Source organism: Gouania willdenowi, chromosome 6 (genome assembly GCF_900634775.1).
Source record: "Gouania willdenowi chromosome 6, fGouWil2.1, whole genome shotgun sequence".
Taxonomy (NCBI): domain Eukaryota; kingdom Metazoa; phylum Chordata; class Actinopteri; order Blenniiformes; family Gobiesocidae; genus Gouania; species Gouania willdenowi.
Window position 1 is genome coordinate 1,219,019 of NC_041049.1, and position 19,069 is coordinate 1,238,087.

The 19,069-nt window shown below is 39.0% G+C and overlaps 1 protein-coding gene across 1 annotated transcript in view; it reads left to right on the forward strand.

The window, feature by feature from the left end:
* The window catches only part of shank3b (SH3 and multiple ankyrin repeat domains 3b), a 53,095-nt gene that overhangs the window by 4,947 nt on the left and 29,079 nt on the right, over positions 1 to 19,069 (forward strand). The window contains 1 exon segment of the mRNA XM_028450172.1: positions 8,322 to 8,475. The gene's annotated coding sequence lies outside the window, so the exon portion shown is untranslated.

A 19,069-nucleotide genomic window follows, 5' to 3' on the forward strand; every position in this document is an offset into this window, starting at 1 on the left:
TTGGTCATATTTTTCAATCTGTTTTGATTTTTCTATTCTCTATTACGTTTTTTGAACTATTACATCACAGTATTTGCAGCAGAACTGCCAAATTAGTTCATCAACTCCAGGTCCAACACTTCGAGCAATCCGCCATTTTTATTTCAGGCTTTTATTTTGTAGTCCAAGCTCCAGGATGCAGAAGTTACGAGAGGATAAGTCTAAATGTTGGGTTGTTGGATGTAGTAACCCACACGCTTCATTACACCGTCTCCCAGCATCAGAACCTTTTCAAAGTGTCTGGTTGAGTTTTATTTTTTATAGAAATGTACCACATCTGTGGATAAGGTCATTTTTGTGTGTGTGAAGCACTTCAATGATGACTGCTTCATCAACCTCCACCAGTATAAAGAAGGATTTACAGAAAGACTTTGTCTGATTGAGGGTTCAATTCCTTCTATCTTTGGAGACGATGGCGCTAGCGTTAGCTCGGTGCTTGTGTTAGCTCACTTGTTAGGGTTCTGCAGGTTCATCATCTTCATTTTCATCTCGCTCCACTGGGTCAGACTCTGGCTGGAACATGTAAGGCTGGATGGACAATTCTAACGTTGTTGACATTTTGTAAATAACCTCTGAATAAAAAGTTTATTTGCCGCTACATAACCGTATCTCTTCTATCAAACTACAAAAATGGTGGAGTTGAACCGAGTGTCACCTGAAGAGGGGGCGGGGTATGGAGTGTCTCATTTGCATTTAAAGAGACAGCACCAAAACGAGTTGCTCTCAGGAGCACATCAGAAAAGGGGTAGAAAAGGGGTGGAGCTATAATAATGAGGAATTCAGACGAAAGCAGTGCAGTTCTGCTTTATATAGACCACAACTGTATGATTTATATGTAAAAAGAAAGGATTTAAAACCATGATATGTCCCCTTCAACAAATATTTTGTGACCTCAGTTGAACAACTAGCGAAAGATTTTATATCAATAGGTGTTAAAAAAATGACAGAGACTCAAACAGGAACTGTATTTTCTTAGAGCAAAACAATAAAATTAACATTAAACAAAAAATCAACAAACTCAAACATTCCAAAGTCAAAGATATAATTGGTTTAGATACTGACTTTTTAAAGAAACACAAAGATTCTCTAACAGGGCCCATAACTAAAGGGGAATTCCCTCAAGAAATGAAAGAAGGTCATTTCTGCCCAATCTTTAAATCTGGAGACTCTCACCATGTTTACAATTACAGGCCATGTTCAATTTCTCCCTGTGATCTCTAAAGTGGTAGAAAAATCAAGAAAAATTGATTATATCGAGCAAAACAAAGTTCTTCATCCAAAACTGATTAGCTACGGAACAAAATATTCAACAGAATTGGAAACCTGCAACCTGACAGACACTGTTAACTCATTCACTGCCAGCCATTTTCAGAGCAGCCAACTCTATATGGTCAGGTGTTTTAGATCATTTTCACTGATATTTCAAGACCCACATAATATTTTATACTATATCTGAATTCTGAAACCAGTTTCTGAAAGATTAGACTCTACTTTCATCAGAAAAAAAATAATTATTTCTAGCTTGTTTTGTTCTTCTGTAATCAGCAGTTGAATAGAGGCAAGTTTCACACAAATCGCCAGTTTGTGACAAAAAGCTGAGAAAAACGTCTTTTTCTGAAAAAATCTGTTAGTTACTTTGAAGCTTTTTTTTTTTTTTTTTGCTTTAGTGACACCTCAACATTAGTTTCCTTCTATAGAGAGTTTTCACAGCGCGTCATCAACCTGGAAGTCGCCATTTTTGAAAAAAGCAGCAGGTTTACAAACAGCCCACGAATGAGTAAATCCTGATATTTGAGAGGAAATGGTGAAATATTGCTGTGTTTCTGGCTGTAATAATCAGTCAGAACATGAAAAACATGTGGAGTTTATAGACAAAAGTTCTAACAGATCAGGAAGAACAAAGTCTGTATTTTATAGTCAGTAGTTCTACATCAGGAGAGCAGTGACATGAGACTAACTCACCGTTGTTACACCAGTTGTTATTGATGTTTATGGAAACACCACCACCATCACCTCCTGTCTGACATTTAAATCCAGCTTCAGGTCCAGTTTGTTCTCCAGGGAACAGACATTAGAACACAGGATGGAAGGAAGCGGCGTTCTCTGACGATTAGCTTTTAGCTTGGTTGCTAGCCCCGTCTCCTCTCCTGGCGGACACCTCTGGTACGAGGCTACGCTGCTCCACAGGTCTCTGGATGTAGCCTGCGTAGCAATACAAGGCTTGAGGTATAGAGTAGTGTCATCTAACGGACTGTGAGTGTTTGATTTGCCTGAATCTAAGATTTCCTGGTGGTGGTATACTATTTTAGAGTAACTACGCTGCAGGTTCACTGTGAAATTATTAGAACTGACTGATTTATCTGTTGCTAACGTGAGCCTCTGCAGCCTCAGCCAACCTCCAGACTTCTATAAGATGTAAGATGTTCTGCTGTGTAGGGCTTGGTGAAATCCAGGTAGTTGATGATAACAGGATACATAATAGTCCAGATTTTTGCCTCGTAGATCCTGGTTTAGCTTTGCTAGTCACAAGCTCCTCCTTTCCTCCGATAACTTGTGAGATTGTTCTCCCTGATTTGTGATGATTTTTGGCAATCTATAAAATTCCAAATATGTCTCACTGTTTGACCGATTGGTACAGCCAAAAACACAGCAATTGTTCACGATTTCGTCTCAAAATTTTGGATTTTCATATCTGCGTGCTGTTTGTAGACCTGCTGCTTTATCTCCAAAATGGCGACTTCCAGGTTGATGATGCGCAGTGAAAACCTTCTATAAAACTACAAAAACAACACTGAGACCAGGCTTTTGATGACAACATTATTATTATTATTATGCTATTTATGTCAGAGTTGAATGGATTTCTTACCGTATTTTGGTGTTCCTCCAAGTCTCTCCCCCCGTCATTCTCCACACACCCAACTTCCTCCTCCTACCGGACATGCCGAGTGTCACCGCTTGCCTCGTTTTTTCACAATTTTCTCTCACCATCACCACACTCTCAATAGTCCACTTAGTTCCACCACACCTGTCAAGTATCCCGTTTTGGCCGGGAAACTCCCGTATTTTACCCTCTTTCCCGCCATCTTCCCGTATTATTATTTTCCCGTAAATATCCCGTATTTTAATGTAATAATAATTCAAAGATGTCTCACTAAACTGAACGCCGTCACTAGCCTCGCGAGAACTTCCACCTGAAATGACCTGAGTGACAGTTCTCATTAGATTAGTGCTGACATCAGCAACAAACCCAGAAACAACAGAACAGAGATGATGAATGAAAACGTTCTGGTGATAAAAACTAAGAACTGGTGTAAATATGTTGTAAAATATAACAGAGTTTATCTTCATAAAGACCATCAGGATGTGACACAGTTACACGTTCTGTTAGATTAATAACTGATATTTTAACGTCTACCACAGCAGAAGGAACCACGTAAGTCACCATGAAAAATCATCCAATCACAAGCTCCACAAATATACACTGTTTATAAAGTGTTAAATAATGTAAAGTCTGTAATAAATGTGTCTAATAAGTCATTAGTGAATATCAGAGAACCACATGAGTGAGTATGAGAAATTATAATAAAATATATAATAAAATAAAATGTTAATGTTTAACTTAAAGACAAACAATGTGAAATTAACAGTAAATATACAACGTGTTGACTTGTATATAAACTGTAAGTATATTAAATAAACACATGTGATTCATAAACACATTATGTTTTTATTTAGGCTGTTTTATAATTTATATATACATAGCTTTATATATACATAATAGCTTATTATGTATTAAAATACTAGTTTTATGAGTCGCTGCTTTTACTTCTCAGAACAACATGTAAAGATCAGTTAGATGATTAATAAGTGTCACATATTGATCAGCTGTTTATTAATAAATGTCTCTGTGTAACATTTAGCATCAGCAAATTTAACCCAGAATTGTTTTTCTGTTCAGACTTTATTTAATAAAATTATCTGGATTTATATCATAAATCACCATTTTGAGAAAATATATTGAGATACAGTGTTGTGCCAGTTACTGAAAAAAAGTAACTAGTTACCGTTACTAGTTTCTTCATTCACAAAGTAACTCAGTTACTATTTTTATTACTTACACCAAAAAGTAATGCGTTACTGGAAAAAGTAACTTTTGAGTTACTTAGAATTAAAGAATGTATTATTTATTTTGGGTCATTTGTGTTCATACAGCTTCATATTAGTGCTGTAATAATATAATAATCCACTCTTGATCAACTGCTATAAAACAACCATAAATTATGTGCATATAAAGCACAAAACAGCTTCTCCAATATTAAAACAGTAATTTTTCAGCCTTAGCACAGTAATGTACAGTAAGCTGTGCATATTCCAGGTGCACATTCTGCTGTTGAAAATGCTTATGAAAATAAATGTGGAAAAATAAATTCACAGCCTTTTTCTCAGCTACACAATGCTAAACATATCATGCTAATGAGCTGCTGTTAGCAGTGACTCAGCAGCAGCGACAGGCTTCATATGTACAACAACATACCGTACAATAGTTTGGCTGATCTGTTCCTGGATAACAGTCACAGTTCGTTAAAATCCAGTCGCAGCGTTAGCTTAGCTTCACTGATGCATCTTTTGGAGACAAAATAATATGCGTATTTCCACTCTGAGAAGCTCGTCCTGCTCTCGCATTGACTCGCCATGATTGGCGCACGTGATGTAAACAGAAACACGCTGACAATGCTTCTTCTTCTACTGTTTTACTTTGTGTGGCACGGCATCCCTCAAAAAAATGTAGCGCCACTGTAAACAGGAAGTACACTGCAGCTAGCAAAGTAATGGACAAACGCACCATATTGTAACGGTAACGGCGTTATTACTTTAGAAAAATATTGCGTTACGGTACTAGTTACTGTTAAAAGTGACGTTGGGGCAGTAACGCGTTACAAGTAACGCGTTACTGCCCCAACACTGTTGAGATATGAGTTTTGGTTCATATCACCAGCCCTAGTAGGAATGTTCACAGCATTTTAATGTTAATAAAGGTCGACCTACCAGATTATAATCACATCATTGTATTTAGTAAGTGGTTGATAAGTGGGTATTTTAGATTTATTGTACACTTGTCTTAAAATATTAGGGATACTGCTTGGTTGAGCGGGTGGGACGACTCGTAGTGGGTGGCAGAAAATTTCCCTTATTTTCAAATTAAAAACTTGACAGGTCTGAGTTCCACACATGCTCTGGTTGAGTCTGCGCTGCTGTGAGCTGGTGGGAACTTCAGCATTAACTCTCGTAGCGCCATTTTCTGTCTTGTAAACTCCTTTCCTTTCCCTCTGAGCTCTGCCCATCATGAATGATCTGTCATCCAAAGGTGCTCTGCTGCCACCTACAGGGCACCAGTTGGTCATTACATCATTGTACAAGTTAGATATTCACGGGAGAGCTTCATCACACTGTCTCCTAGCAACCCCAGCTGAAAAACACAATTGTCTTTGGCAGTCAATGAGTTAAGAAAAGTTTAGACCGAGGTAACGTGGTTGGGGGAGTGTTTTTGGACCTGCGTAAGGCCTTTGACACAGTCAACCACAACATTTTGATACACAAATTTAAAAAACAAAATTTTTCCCAGCAGGCTCTCAGTTGGTTTACATCTTGTCTGGAGTCAAGAGTACAAGAGTGTACAGATAAATGTCACACTTTCAGCCTCTCTGGAATACAAAACAGGGATTCCTCAAGGCTCTATAGTGGTCCCCTTGCTGTTCTGCCTCTACATCAATGAACTGCCAAACATCTGCAAAGACTGCCCGTTTCATGCTGATGACACTGTTATTTATGTCTCAGCTGAGACTCCAGAAAAAGCTGCAGAGATAAAAAACAAGAAAACAGTTGGTCTTTGTCTTTCAGTGGTTAGAGTAAAACTGTCTGTGTTTGAATCATTTAAAGACAGTTGCTATGTACAAAAAATCACTAAAGAACTTACAAATACTGATAAACAAAAATCCAGTAATAATGTTGAGAGCACAGAATATCTTGGAGTTGTCTTGGACGTCACTTAAAATTTGACGCACATATAAAGAAAATATCAAAGACGATTAAGACCAACTTGAATTGCTTCCGTTTAATAAGACCTTGTATATCCACGAATGCTGCTAAATTGTACTTCCACTGAATGATTCTCCCATTTTCATACTGTATCACTGTGTGGGGACAAGCTACCCAGTCGGCAATGAAAAGTGTCACCTCTCTCGTATAAAACAGGCATTAAAAGTGATGGACAAAAAGCCCATGAGGTGGTGCTACTGTACAATTTTAGAAAAATAACATTTTTAAAGTTTTGATAGTTTTATAAAATATGCGTTCTTAAAATTAACTTTCAAATGTGTGTACATTCTTAATCTTGTGCCTGACATTGTATTTAAATGGTGTCACCACTAGAGGTGCTGCAAGGTGCGAGGTGACTGTAACCAGCTTGACTTTGGGTCAAAGCGCCTTCACAGTAAAATGCCCACAGATCTGAACCCGTTCAACAGCGCTGGTTAAAGTTAAAACCAAACCTGCCATCACTAAAATATTGTAAATTCTTTATATTTTAGCATGTTCTATGTATAACTGTGTATCACTGTTTGCCTTTGTCTGTCTGTGTGTGTGTGTGTGTGTGTGTGTGTGTGTGTGCGTGTGTGTGCGGGTGAGTGTGTGTGTGTGTATGTGTGTGTGTGTGTATGTGTGTGTGTGTGGGTGTGTGTGTGTGCGGGTGAGTGTGTGTGTGTGTATGTGCGTGCGTGCTTGTCTGTGTGTGTGTGCGGGTGAGTGTGTATGTGTGTGTGTGTATGTGTGTGCGTGTGTGTGTGTATGTGTGAGTGTGTGTGTATGTGTGCGTGTGTGTATGTGTGAGTGTGTGTGTGTGGGTGCGTGTGTGTGCGGGTGAGTGTGTGTGTGTGTATGTGTGTGTGTGTGTATGTGTGTGTGTGTGTGCGTGCGTGCGTGTCTGTGTGTGTGTATGTGTGTGTGTGAGTGTGTGTGCGGGTGAGTGTGTGTGTGTGTGTGTGTGTGTGCGTGCGTGTATGTGTGTGTGTGCGGGTGAGTGTGTGTGTGTGTATGTGTGTGTGTGCGTGCGTGCGTGTCTGTGTGTGTGTATGTGTGTGTGCGGGTGAGTGTGTATGTGTGTGTGTGCGTGCGTGTATGTGTGTGTGTGTGTGTGTGTGTATGTGTGTGTGTGCGTGCGTGCGTGCGTGTATGTGTGTGTGTGCGTGCGTGCGTGCGTGTATGTGTGTGTGTGTGTGTGTGTGTGTGTGTGTGTGTGTGTGTGTTATCAGCTGTGTCCAGCTCCTCTGTTTTCCTGTCCAACATCCGTTTCCTTCGTTGAATCAGGGGAAGTTTCTTAAACTCTTTTAAAACTTTTAGAATAAAGCTACTGGTCTATGGTGTCTGGCTGGTTGCCATGGAGACGCAGCGTTACCAGGTTACGCTTTGATAGCCTCAGAGGTCAGAGGTCACATGCGCTGACTCAGTGATGATTCCATGAGTTACACACGCTGTGTTAAAGCTATTACTGTGTGTATATATATATATTTAATTTTATTTTTTGTATTGTTTTTCTGCATCTTTTTACTATTAAATGTTTGCCTTTTGTGGATCTTTGTGTCATTTTGTTTAGTTTGTTGTCATTTTGTGAACATTTTAAACCTTTTTTTGGAGACCCCAGACACTTTTTTTCTCTAAAATTGTTTTTTTGATCATGTTTTTTAAACTGTGTTATAGTAAGTAATTAATGCACAATAGTGACAATATATATGTTTATACTGCATTTTATTTGAACTCGATTTTACATTTAAGTAAATAAGTATAGAATACAGTTATTTGATGTTTATTGTGTGATGTGTGTTGGAAAATAATTCAAAACATTTGAAAATATAATTTTAATCCATTTTGACCAATTACTAGACATATCAGGTGACCCCACTTTAATTCCAAAATAACTTTGACTTTTTTTTGCCTTTATTAACTGAATAATGTCTTTATTCTTTGCTTTGTTTTAAAGCTTCCTCATTTTTTTGTTTTAGTTTTTGTGTTTCTGTGTTGATTTAATCTTGTTTGATGGTTTATTTTGGGGTTTTTTCAGGGTTTATTGCAGTTTTTAACCAGTTTTCTCATTTGTTTCCTACTTTTTTCTTTCTGTGAGGTTTCCCTCTTGCTCAGTGTTTTTTTTCTTCTGCTTTATATGTTCTGTATTTCCTCTCCGTGGGCTGCTCAAACACCTCCTCCCTCTTTCCTCTTCCTGCGTCCTACAGGATGGGCGGCTCTGAGGACGGCCTGAAGCTTGGTGGTCTCCTGTGAAGTGTCCGTGTTGATCCACAGCAGAGCTCCAACCCTCCACCAGGCCCATCCACTCCAGCACAGCTCCCAGAGGCCAGTGGAACAGTTGGATGGGACTTGTTTCAACAGGTGAGGCTGATTAATAACATTTACAGTTATTTAACAGAGCACACACACTAAAAGGAAACTCACAAAATGAAAGAAACATATACAAAAAATGAGAAAATAGCATTAAAGTCACACAAAGCTATCACAGGTTGTGATCCCATCTCTGAATAATCATATATTCATACATGCATCCAGCCTAGATACAGATATGTATTGTAAAGTTGTGCATGCTAAAATAAACAGCAACTGTTTGCCACATTTAGCAACAAAAACGTATGTGCATTTTTTAAATGTTACCTATGACCAGATTTACAGCAACAATTGAGAAATTTGTGATATTTTTTTTCTGGTAAAAATACAATGTCAATGTTAAATCTAAAGCTAAATGTTAAATATAAATGGTAAAGCTAAATGATAAATCTAAAGCTGTATGTTAAATCTAAAGCTAAATGATAAATCTAAAGCTGTATGTTAAATCTAAAGCTAAATGATAAATCTAAAGCTAAATGTTAAATCTAAAGCTAAATGATAAATCTAAAGCTAAATGTTAAATCTAAAGCTAAATGATAAATTTAAAGTTGTATGTTAAATCTAAAGCTAAATGATAAATCTAAAGCTGTATGTTGAATCTAAAGCTGTATGTTAAATCTAAAGTTGTATGTTTAATCTTAAGCTAAATGACAATTCTAAAGCTGAATGTTAAATCTAAAGCTAAATGATAAATCTAAAGCTAAATGTTAAATCTAAAGCTAAATGATAAATCTAAAGTTGTATGTTAAATCTAAAGCTAAATGATAAATCTAAAGCTGTATGTTAAATCTAAAGCTAAATGATAAATCTAAAGTTGTATGTTAAATCTAAAGCTAAATGATAAATCTAAAGCTGTATGTTAAATCTAAAGCTAAATGATAAATCTAAAGCTGTATGTTAAATCTAAAGCTAAATGATGAATCTAAAGCTGAATGTTAAATCTAAAGCTAAATCTAAAAGTTAAATTGAAGCAATCAGCAGACACCTCTGAAGAAGACTGGCAGTTGACAGTCAAAACATGTTAGGAGATCAAAGTAAATTTCCTGAAAAACAGTTGTCTGAATTAATAAATCTATAACATTAAAGGTAGAAAATGTTGAGGTTTTGACATAAAACAATTTATTTCTCCTAATTTATGCAATTGTTTCATTTTCATTTGATAGAAAATCTACCTTTGTTTTTAAAAATACTAGTGCAGTGCCCGTAGGAAGTTTGTGTTGCTATAGAAAAGTTGGAGGTTAAGTAGCTTTTTCATGGATGGTTTCCATGGGAGCTTTAATTCCTCTTTAATTCAGAATAAAAGTAAAATCCTCTTAAACTGACCTCGTAAACGCTTGATTCCTAATGCAAGTTTAATTCTGAATTAAACATACACACACACAACTGTCCGCTCCTGGTGGACAAATTTATGAAATAATTTATTTACGGTGTCATTGCAGTCCAAATAGATCCGATGTTGCACATCTTTGAACCAAGCAGCAGCCATGTTGAAAGTCTCAGCTCTGTCTGTTCCTGAACCGCAGAGATAACTTACTTTATAGATAGATATCATATATATTATATATAACATACCACTGACCATACACCATACATCTGCAACATTTAGAGATGGTTAATTTAATACTAAAACTTTATCAGCAGTAATTAACTACATCTATCTTAGTGAGTTTGAATCCTGGAAAATAAATCAAATTTTAGATGGAGCCCATTGGCTCCTGAGGACCTCCACATCGTCCATGAGGGCTGCCTGGTCAATTAGCAGTTAGCAATACATTTTGCTGAGTTACTCTGGTGGGAATAACATTCTAGCACCTGGAATCTAATACTAAGTGTTAAATGCTAAATCTTAATGTCATGGATTAACTAAATATATAGCTAATATGCACATGTTTGTGGCCCATCTCTGATGTAAAGCTTTGTGTTTCCTCTGCGTTTATGATGAACATTTCTTGCTTTTTCACTCTGGAGCCAGGGTCGTGCCTTTAAACTCACGTCATGGTCACGGTGTGAAGCTGCAGTCGTCGTCGTCGTCGCTCCGTGTCGTCACAGGCTGTTTTTATTTAACCATTTTATTGTGCGGTGACTCACGTCGGTCACCCAGAGCTCAGACCTTGGAGGGACTTCACAAAGGAAAGAGAAATAAACGCTGCTGACGTCAGCGAGATGGAAACATTGTCACACAAAGCTAGCGTTTATCTTACCGTGAGACAGGAGTGGTTGCCATGGTGATGTCAGAGAGAAACTGGGATAGACGAGTCAAGGACAGAAAGTCCTAAAGTAACAGTTGTTTTACTATGAAGCTGTCAGAGACTGGACTACAAAGAATAAGGATAGAGGACTACAAATATGGAGGAGAGGGACTAAAAATATGACGACAGGACTACTAAGATGGGGGAGACAGAAGTACAAAGACGAACAAGGCATGAAAGCAAAGATGGAGGACAATAGACCTTTTTCACAATAACCGAAAATACGCATTCTCAGTGTATGATAAAATGTCAACACAGCAGAAATCCGGACAATTTAAAATGGATCAGAGAGTTTACACACTGGTTTCATGTAGACTCACTGGTTTCATGTAGACTCACTGGTTTCTAGTAGACTCACTAGTTTCTAGTAGACTCACTGGTTTCATGTAGACTCACTGGTTTCTAGTACTCACTGGTTTCATGTAGACTCACTGGTTTCTAGTAGACTCACTGGTTTCTAGTAGACTCACTGGTTTCTAGTAGACTCACTAGTTTCTAGTGGACTCACTGGTTTCATGTAGACTCACTGGTTTCTAGTAGACTCACTGGTTTCTAGTAGACTCACTGGTTTCTAGTAGACTCACTGGTTTCTAGTAGACTCACTAGTTTCTAGTGGACTCACTGGTTTCATGTAGACTCACTGGTTTCTAGTAGACTCACTGGTTTCTAGTAGACTCACTGGTTTCTAGTAGACTCACTAGTTTCTAGTGGACTCACTGGTTTCATGTAGACTCACTGGTTTCTAGTACTCACTGGTTTCATGTAGACTCACTAGTTTCTAGTAGACTCACTGGTTTCTAGTACTCACTGGTTTCATGTAGACTCACTGGTTTCTAGTACTCACTGGTTTCATGTAGACTCACTAGTTTCTAGTAGACTCACTGGTTTCTAGTAGACTCACTGGTTTCTAGTAGACTCACTGGTTTCTAGTAGACTCACTGGTTTCATGTAGACTCACTGGTTTCTAGTACTCACTGGTTTCATGTAGACTCACTAGTTTCTAGTAGACTCACTGGTTTCTAGTACTCACTGGTTTCTAGTACTCACTGGTTTCATGTAGACTCACTAGTTTCTAGTAGACTCACTAGTTTCTAGTAGACTCACTGGTTTCTAGTACTCACTGGTTTCATGTAGACTCACTGGTTTCTAGTACTCACTGGTTTCATGTAGACTCACTGGTTTCTAGTAGACTCACTGGTTTCTAGTGGACTCACTGGTTTCTAGTAGACTCACTGGTTTCTAGTAGACTCACTGGTTTCTAGTAGACTCACTGGTTTCTAGTAGACTCACTGGTTTCTAGTAGACTCACTGGTTTCTAGTACTCACTGGTTTCATGTAGACTCACTGGTTTCTAGTACTCACTGGTTTCATGTAGACTCACTGGTTTCTAGTAGACTCACTGGTTTCATGTAGACTCACTGGTTTCTAGTAGACTCACTGGTTTCTAGTGGACTCACTGGTTTCTAGTAGACTCACTGGTTTCTAGTAGACTCACTGGTTTCATGTAGACTCACTGGTTTCTAGTACTCGCTGGTTTCTAGTAGACTCACTAGTTTCTAGTACTCACTGGTTTCATGTAGACTCACTAGTTTCTAGTGGACTCACTGGTTTCTAGTAGACTCACTAGTTTCTAGTAGACTCACTGGTTTCTAGTACTCACTGGTTTCATGTAGACTCACTAGTTTCTAGTACTCACTGGTTTCTAGTAGACTCACTAGTTTCTAGTAGACTCACTAGTTTCTAGTAGACTCACTGGTTTCTAGTACTCACTGGTTTCATGTAGACTCACTGGTTTCTAGTAGACTCACTAGTTTCTAGTGGACTCACTGGTTTCTAGTACTCACTGGTTTCATGTATACTCACTGGTTTCATGTAGACTCACTGGTTTCTAGTACTCACTGGTTTCTAGTAGACTCACTAGTTTCTAGTGGACTCACTGGTTTCTAGTAGACTCACTAGTTTCTAGTAGACTCACTGGTTTCTAGTACTCACTGGTTTCATGTAGACTCACTGGTTTCTAGTAGACTCACTGGTTTCATGTAGACTCACTGGTTTCTAGTACTCGCTGGTTTCTAGTAGACTCACTGGTTTCTAGTGGACTCACTGGTTTCTAGTAGACTCACTAGTTTCTAGTAGACTCACTGGTTTCTAGTACTCACTGGTTTCATGTAGACTCACTGGTTTCTAGTAGACTCACTGGTTTCATGTAGACTCACTAGTTTCTAGTAGACTCACTGGTTTCTAGTAGACTCACTAGTTTCTAGTGGACTCACTGGTTTCATGTAGACTCACTGGTTTCTAGTACTCACTGGTTTCATTTAGACTCACTAGTTTCTAGTAGACTCACTGGTTTCTAGTACTCACTGGTTTCATGTAGACTCACTAGTTTCTAGTAGACTCACTAGTTTCTAGTAGACTCACTGGTTTCTAGTACTCACTGGTTTCATGTAGACTCACTGGTTTCTAGTAGACTCACTGGTTTCTAGTAGACTCACTGGTTTCATGTAGACTCACTAGTTTCTAGTAGACTCACTGGTTTCTAGTACTCACTGGTTTCATGTAGACTCACTGGTTTCTAGTAGACTCACTGGTTTCTAGTACTCACTGGTTTCATGTAGACTCACTAGTTTCTAGTAGACTCACTGGTTTCTAGTAGACTCACTAGTTTCTAGTGGACGCACTGGTTTCTAGTAGACTCACTGGTTTCTAGTAGACTCACTGGTTTCTAGTACTCGCTGGTTTCTAGTAGACTCACTAGTTTCTAGTACTCACTGGTTTCATGTAGACTCACTAGTTTCTAGTGGACTCACTGGTTTCTAGTAGACTCACTAGTTTCTAGTAGACTCACTGGTTTCTAGTACTCACTGGTTTCATGTAGACTCACTAGTTTCTAGTGGACTCACTGGTTTCTAGTAGACTCACTAGTTTCTAGTAGACTCACTAGTTTCTAGTACTCACTGGTTTCTAGTAGACTCACTAGTTTCTAGTAGACTCACTAGTTTCTAGTAGACTCACTGGTTTCTAGTACTCACTGGTTTCATGTAGACTCACTGGTTTCTAGTAGACTCACTAGTTTCTAGTGGACTCACTGGTTTCTAGTACTCACTGGTTTCATGTATACTCACTGGTTTCATGTAGACTCACTGGTTTCTAGTACTCACTGGTTTCTAGTAGACTCACTAGTTTCTAGTGGACTCACTGGTTTCTAGTAGACTCACTAGTTTCTAGTAGACTCACTGGTTTCTAGTACTCACTGGTTTCATGTAGACTCACTGGTTTCTAGTAGACTCACTGGTTTCATGTAGACTCACTGGTTTCTAGTACTCGCTGGTTTCTAGTAGACTCACTGGTTTCTAGTGGACTCACTGGTTTCTAGTAGACTCACTAGTTTCTAGTAGACTCACTGGTTTCTAGTACTCACTGGTTTCATGTAGACTCACTGGTTTCTAGTAGACTCACTGGTTTCATGTAGACTCACTAGTTTCTAGTAGACTCACTGGTTTCTAGTAGACTCACTAGTTTCTAGTGGACTCACTGGTTTCATGTAGACTCACTGGTTTCTAGTACTCACTGGTTTCATTTAGACTCACTAGTTTCTAGTAGACTCACTGGTTTCTAGTACTCACTGGTTTCATGTAGACTCACTAGTTTCTAGTAGACTCACTAGTTTCTAGTAGACTCACTGGTTTCTAGTACTCACTGGTTTCATGTAGACTCACTGGTTTCTAGTAGACTCACTGGTTTCTAGTAGACTCACTGGTTTCATGTAGACTCACTAGTTTCTAGTAGACTCACTGGTTTCTAGTACTCACTGGTTTCATGTAGACTCACTGGTTTCTAGTAGACTCACTGGTTTCTAGTACTCACTGGTTTCATGTAGACTCACTAGTTTCTAGTAGACTCACTGGTTTCTAGTAGACTCACTAGTTTCTAGTGGACGCACTGGTTTCTAGTAGACTCACTGGTTTCTAGTAGACTCACTGGTTTCTAGTAGACTCACTGGTTTCTAGTAGACTCACTGGTTTCATGTAGACTCACTAGTTTCTAGTGGACTCACTGGTTTCATGTAGACTCACTGGTTTCTAGTACTCACTGGTTTCATGTAGACTCACTGGTTTCATGTAGACTCACTAGTTTCTAGTACTCACTGGTTTCTAGTAGACTCACTAGTTTCTAGTGGACGCACTGGTTTCTAGTAGACTCACTGGTTTCTAGTAGACTCACTGGTTTCTAGTAGACTCACTGGTTTCTAGTAGACTCACTAGTTTCTAGTGGACGCACTGGTTTCTAGTAGACTCACTGGTTTCATGTAGACTCACTAGTTTCTAGTGGACTCACTGGTTTCATGTAGACTCACTGGTTTCTAGTACTCACTGGTTTCATGTAGACTCACTGGTTTCTAGTACTCACTGGTTTCATGTAGACTCACTAGTTTCTAGTAGACTCACTGGTTTCTAGTACTCACTGGTTTCTAGTACTCACTGGTTTCATGTAGACTCACTAGTTTCTAGTACTCACTGGTTTCTAGTAGACTCACTAGTTTCTAGTGGACGCACTGGTTTCTAGTAGACTCACTGGTTTCTAGTAGACTCACTGGTTTCTAGTAGACTCACTGGTTTCTAGTACTCACTGGTTTCTAGTAGACTCACTAGTTTCTAGTGGACGCACTGGTTTCTAGTAGACTCACTGGTTTCATGTAGACTCACTAGTTTCTAGTGGACGCACTGGTTTCTAGTAGACTCACTGGTTTCAAGTAGACTCACTAGTTTCTAGTAGACTCACTGGTTTCTAGTAGACTCACTGGTTTCAAGTAGACTCACTAGTTTCTAGTAGACTCACTGGTTTCTAGTACTCACTGGTTTCTAGTACTCACTGGTTTCATGTAGACTCACTGGTTTCTAGTACTCACTGGTTTCTAGTAGACTCACTGGTTTCATGTAGACTCACTGGTTTCTAGTAGACTCACTAGTTTCTAGTAGACTCACTGGTTTCATGTAGACTCTGGTTTCTAGTAGACTCACTGGTTTCTAGTAGACTCACTGGTTTCATGTAGACTCTGGTTTCTAGTAGACTCACTGGTTTCTAGTAGACTCACTAGTTTCTAGTAGACTCACTGGTTTCTAGTACTCACTGGTTTCTAGTAGACTCACTAGTTTCTAGTGGACTCACTGGTTTCTAGTACTCACTGGTTTCTAGTAGACTCACTAGTTTCTAGTAGACTCACTAGTTTCATGTAGACTCACTGGTTTCTAGTAGACTCACTAGTTTCTAGTAGACTCACTGGTTTCATGTAGACTCTAGTTTCTAGTAGACTCACTGGTTTCTAGTACTCACTGGTTTCTAGTAGACTCACTAGTTTCTAGTAGACTCACTAGTTTCATGTAGACTCACTGGTTTCTAGTAGACTCACTAGTTTCTAGTAGACTCACTGGTTTCATGTAGACTCTAGTTTCTAGTAGACTCACTGGTTTCTAGTACTCACTGGTTTCTAGTAGACTCACTAGTTTCTAGTGGACTCACTGGTTTCTAGTAGACTCACTAGTTTCTAGTAGACTCACTGGTTTCTAGTAGACTCACTGGTTTCTAGTAGACTCACTAGTTTCTAGTAGACTCACTGGTTTCTAGTAGACTGACTGGTTTCATGTAGACTCACTAGTTTCTAGTAGACTCACTGGTTTCTAGTAGACTCACTGGTTTCTAGTAGACTCACTGGTTTCTAGTAGACTCACTGGTTTCATGTAGACTCACTGGTTTCTAGTACTCACTGGTTTCATGTAGACTCACTAGTTTCTAGTAGACTCACTGGTTTCTAGTAGACTCACTGGTTTCTAGTAGACTCACTGGTTTCTAGTACTCACTGGTTTCATGTAGACTCACTAGTTTCTAGTAGACTCACTAGTTTCTAGTAGACTCACTGGTTTCTAGTAGACTCACTAGTTTCTAGTGGACGCACTGGTTTCTAGTAGACTCACTGGTTTCTAGTAGACTCACTGGTTTCTAGTAGACTCACTGGTTTCTAGTGGACGCACTGGTTTCTAGTAGACTCACTGGTTTCAAGTAGACTCACTAGTTTCTAGTAGACTCACTGGTTTCTAGTAGACTCACTGGTTTCAAGTAGACTCACTAGTTTCTAGTAGACTCACTGGTTTCTAGTACTCACTGGTTTCTAGTACTCACTGGTTTCATGTAGACTCACTAGTTTCTAGTAGACTCACTGGTTTCATGTAGACTCTGGTTTCTAGTAGACTCACTGGTTTCTAGTAGACTCACTAGTTTCTAGTAGACTCACTGGTTTCATGTAGACTCTAGTTTCTACTGGACTCACTGGTTTCATGTAGACTCTAGTTTCAAGTAGACTCACTGGTTTCTAGTACTCACTGGTTTCTAGTAGACTCACTGGTTTCATGTAGACTCACTGGTTTCATGTAGACTCACTGGTTTCATGTAGACTCTAGTTTCTAGTGGACTCACTGGTTTCATGTAGACTCTAGTTTCTAGTAGACTCACTGGTTTCTAGTAGACTCACTGGTTTCATGTAGACTCACTGGTTTCTAGTACTCACTGGTTTCATGTAGACTCACTAGTTTCTAGTAGACTCACTGGTTTCTAGTAGACTCACTAGTTTCTAGTAGACTCACTGGTTTCTAGTACTCACTGGTTTCATGTAGACTCACTAGTTTCTAGTACTCACTGGTTTCTAGTAGACTCACTAGTTTCTAGTGGACGCACTGGTTTCTAGTAGACTCACTGGTTTCTAGTAGACTCACTGGTTTCTAGTACTCACTGGTTTCTAGTAGACTCACTAGTTTCTAGTGGACGCACTGGTTTCTAGTAGACTCACTGGTTTCATGTAGACTCACTAGTTTCTAGTGGACGCACTGGTTTCTAGTAGACTCACTGGTTTCAAGTAGACTCACTAGTTTCTAGTAGACTCACTGGTTTCTAGTAGACTCACTGGTTTCAAGTAGACTCACTAGTTTCTAGTAGACTCACTGGTTTCTAGTACTCACTGGTTTCTAGTACTCACTGGTTTCATGTAGACTCACTGGTTTCTAGTAGACTCACTAGTTTCTAGTAGACTCACTGGTTTCTAGTAGACTCACTGGTTTCTAGTAGACTCTGGTTTCTAGTAGACTCACTGGTTTCTAGTAGACTCACTAGTTTCTAGTAGACTCACTGGTTTCATGTAGACTCTGGTTTCTAGTAGACTCACTGGTTTCTAGTAGACTCACTAGTTTCTAGTAGACTCACTGGTTTCATGTAGACTCACTAGTTTCTAGTAGACTCACTGGTTTCTAGTACTCACTGGTTTCTAGTAGACTCACTAGTTTCTAGTGGACTCACTGGTTTCTAGTAGACTCACTAGTTTCTAGTAGACTCACTAGTTTCATGTAGACTCACTGGTTTCTAGTAGACTCACTAGTTTCTAGTAGACTCACTGGTTTCATGTAGACTCTAGTTTCTAGTAGACTCACTGGTTTCATGTAGACTCTAGTTTCTAGTAGACTCACTGGTTTCTAGTAGACTCACTAGTTTCTAGTAGACTCACTGGTTTCTAGTAGACTCACTAGTTTCTAGTATACTCACTGGTTTCATGTAGACTCTAGTTTCTAGTAGACTCACTGGTTTCTAGTACTCACTAGTTTCTAGTGGACTCACTGGTTTCTAGTAGACTCACTAGTTTCTAGTAGACTCACTAGTTTCATGTAGACTCACTGGTTTCTAGTAGACTCACTAGTTTCTAGTAGACTCACTGGTTTCATGTAGACTCTAGTTTCTAGTAGACTCACTGGTTTCTAGTACTCACTGGTTTCTAGTAGACTCACTAGTTTCTAGTGGACTCACTGGTTTCTAGTAGACTCACTGGTTTCTAGTAGACTCACTGGTTTCTAGTAGACTCACTAGTTTCTAGTAGACTCACTGGTTTCTAGTAGACTCACTGGTTTCATGTAGACTCACTGGTTTCTAGTACTCACTGGTTTCATGTAGACTCACTAGTTTCTAGTAGACTCACTGGTTTCTAGTAGACTCACTGGTTTCTAGTAGACTCACTGGTTTCATGTAGACTCACTGGTTTCTAGTAGACTCACTGGTTTCTAGTACTCACTGGTTTCTAGTACTCACTGGTTTCATGTAGACTCACTAGTTTCTAGTACTCACTGGTTTCTAGTAGACTCACTAGTTTCTAGTGGACGCACTGGTTTCTAGTAGACTCACTGGTTTCTAGTAGACTCACTGGTTTCTAGTAGACTCACTGGTTTCTAGTACTCACTGGTTTCTAGTAGACTCACTAGTTTCTAGTGGACGCACTGGTTTCTAGTAGACTCACTGGTTTC